This window comes from Otolemur garnettii, unplaced genomic scaffold (assembly GCF_000181295.1).
Source record: "Otolemur garnettii isolate 467f Iridium unplaced genomic scaffold, OtoGar3 scaffold00021, whole genome shotgun sequence".
Lineage (NCBI taxonomy): Eukaryota > Metazoa > Chordata > Mammalia > Primates > Galagidae > Otolemur > Otolemur garnettii.
In genome coordinates, this window is record NW_003852416.1 from 18,506,244 (window position 1) to 18,509,768 (window position 3,525).

The window sequence follows — 3,525 nt, forward strand, 5'->3', positions numbered from 1 at the left end:
GGTTCAAATCCAGCCCGGGCCCACCAAACAACAATGACGGCTGCAACCAAAAAATAGCCAGGCGTTGTGGCAGGCACCTGTGGTCCCAGCTACCCAGTCTTCCAGACACTCCTACTGTTCCAAGATCCTCAAACCCAAGCCCCCACCTAGGTAAGGATTCTTTCTCCCACATCTCTCTTAATAGCCTAATTCCAATGTTTTCTAGCCCTGGACCCTCAGGAGAGCCTCCTGTCTGAGGTAGGAGACTCACTTGAGCCCAGGAGTTAGAGGTTGCTGTGAACTGTGATGCCACAGCACTCTACCTCTACCCAGGGGGACAGCTTGAGGCTCCTGTCTCAAAAAAAAAAAAAAAAGAGCTTATCAGGATTCCTTGTCTCCTTGCTGACTTTCAGTGGAGGCACTGAGGGAGGAGGATCAATAAGCTGTCTTGCTAGGGCCAGACTGAAGCTCCATGGAAAGACAGAAGGAGAAATAGGGCAGTTTGCAGACTCCTTTCCAAGTAGTTACTCTACATGTTCCTTCCTCCCCATCATTAAATATTAGCAAGATGGGGAGACCAAGCTGTGGATTGAAGGTAGAGTCTTAGCGCCCATAAAGCCCCCTACCCAGTGTCCCTCATTTTCATCCAAGCAGGGGAAGCTGAGGCCTCAAACCATTCCCCCCTTAAGGTCTCTGGATCTGAAATAAAGCCTGGTAGACCTGTGCCTCCACCCTTCCCTCTCAGGTGGCAGGAAGATAAGGAAGGAGAGGACTGTTTGGCCTGCCCCACTTCTCTCCAGTCCATATAGTTACCTTGGCCTTGCTTGGCAGCCAGCCCCTCCTCATACCTTTGCTGCCTCAGGGCTCCAGGACTGCATTTGTATCCCCTTTTCCAAGTCTTCTGTAGACCTAGTCAGATTGAGGGACATCTACTGGTCAGCTGCCACCATCAGGTCACCCTGACAATGCCATGTAACACCTGCAGTAGTACTATGTCTGGCCCTAAGTGTACATATGGCCTTTTAGCCTGAGTGTGTGTCTGTATATATATAGGTGACTGCTGAACTGGGACAAGGATCTGTGTATGTGTGTGAGTACGCATGTGGGCATGTATATGCATGTGCTTATGTATGTGTCTGTTGGTGAATTGATTCATTTAGCTAGTATTCATTGAGCCCTCTTTAGATGCCAGTCCCATTCTAGGTGCTGGGAATATTGTGTTGAACAAGGCAGAGAAGGTAGGACTGCTGGGTGTGAGTGGATGCTGTAAGTGTACCCATGAGGATGTGTTGTTAAATGTGTGGTTTGGCAGTGTGACTGTGTTTGTTCATGGGCTGCCTGGCCAGGGATTGTGTGACTGCCTGGACACAGGGATTAGGCTTGCAGGTTCACATCCTTTTATATGTGTCTGTGTATGAGGGGCAGTGGTCAAGGGAAGAGGTAGATTGCCAGGCCTAGACCCTACCCTGCTTGAAGGAAAGGTGTGGGTCAGAGAGACAGGAGAATCCACTCTTTGAGCTCAGGAAACAGTGGCCAGCGACTTCCTCTGAAGCCCTAGACCTGGTTCCTCCCCATTTGCCTCCAGTATCCCCTCTGGGGAAGGCCCCTGATGAACAGGAATTGCTGGGGTGGGGGAAAGGAGAGGACCTCCAAGGGCCCTGGCATATTGCTGAAGAACTTGTCTCAGCCTGACCATGTATCACCAGCCAGGGCTCCTGAACTCACAGATGCATGAATCCCATCCTAATCCTGTGTCTCTTCTTCTGGACCCCCAGCTCAACCAGACCCCAGTTATTGCCCTATGTTTCCTGACCCAACCTGATCTAGCCCAAGTTCCAGCCCCTTTCCTAGGACCTTAGTCTAGTCCAGCACAACCTCCAGCCCTTCTTTACCACTCTTAGCCCATCCAGCCTGAATTCTAACCCCTTCTTCAAAGTAGCATTCCAGCCCAGACAGCCCAGCCCAGCCCACCTCAGTCTGACCTCAAGTCCCTTTCCCTAAGGTAAGAAACCCTAAACTCTTCCCCCAATCTCTTTTTCACAAAGTGGAGCCTTTCTTGGGGATTGGTAGAAGTAGAGGAGAGGGTAAGGAATTAGGAACTATAGGCTGGATGAAGAAGGGCAAAGAAAGCAGGGAGATGAGGGCCAGGAGGTACTAAGGAAGGCCCAGGTGTGTTCTGGGCCAGGCTGAAAGGAAGGGAATGCATAAAAAGAAGTTTGAGTCAGCTGCCCCTTAGACCCAGGATAGATTTCAAAGACACTGATTTTATCCCTGTTGGCCCAAGCTCCCAATACCCAGAGTGTTTATAATGACTAATTGTCATCTATGTGGCACCATCTCATTCTTTCAGGAGTCCTCAGGCCCCCACCCATGGAAGCCATAGAAGAAATAAGTGGGAGACTACATACACTGTAGTTCTTAGCCTGGGAGAGGAGAAGTTGGATGGGAATGGAAGCTGACTCACACTTCCAGGTTCCTTCTTTAGCCTTGGGAAGGGGCTATTTTCCCACCAATTCCAGGTCCCATTTCCTGAGGTTGCTAAATCTTGTATTACTTCTCTCCCTGCTGCCCCACCTCTATACTACCAGCTCATTTCTCCAGCAGAAGAACCTAGGGACAGTTCCTGGAGAAAAGTCCCAGAGAGGCTTAGAGGAGAAGACTCTTTCCCTAGCACTGTCAATAAGTAAGGCTGCCTGGAGGAGGTAGGCATAATCTCACTTTTCTTTAATCTCCCTTTCCTCAGGTGCACAGAACCAGATTAATAACTTTGGTTCAGGCGCCAGCCCCATATGCCGGAGGTGGTGGGTTTAAACCCAACCCCGACCAAAAACCACAAAAAAAAAAAGGCAGCACCTGTGACTCAAGGAGTAGGGTGCTTGCCCCATATACCAGGTTGGCAGGTTCAAGCCCCCACCGGCCAAAAACTGCAAAAAAACCCAAAACAAAACAACAACAAAAAAACTTCGGTTCATGAAACACTCTCAGCATTGCTTCATGCACAATGCATGTTTATTTACTTATAATTCTGTCATAGGAATCCGTCAACATGAAAGCTAGGATGCTGGCAATAACTGAAGTCTAGCTATGTGGTCCATCTCCACTCCTATGCCACTCCCAAGGTAGCTATAATTCTCTTCTTTTCCTTTTATTTACTTTTTATGTTATTTTTACAGTTTTTGGCTGGGGCTGGGTTTGAACCTACCACCTCTGGCATATGGGTCCGGTGCCTTACTCCTTTGAGCCACAGGCACAGCCTACTTCTCTTTTCTTTTTTTTGAGACAGAGCCTTAAGCTGTTGCCCTGGTAGAGTGCCATCGCATCACAGCTCACAGCAACCTCCAACTCCTGGGTCAAGTGATTCTCCTGCCTCCACCTCCCAAGTAGCTGGGACTACAGGCACCCACCACAATGCCCGGCTATTTTTTTTTTTTGGTTGTAGCCATCATTGTTGTTTGGCAGGCCCAGGCTGGATTTGAACTCACCAGCTCAGGTGTATGTGGCTAGAGCCTTAAAAAAAGCTGAGCCTTTTTTTTTTTTTTTTGAGAC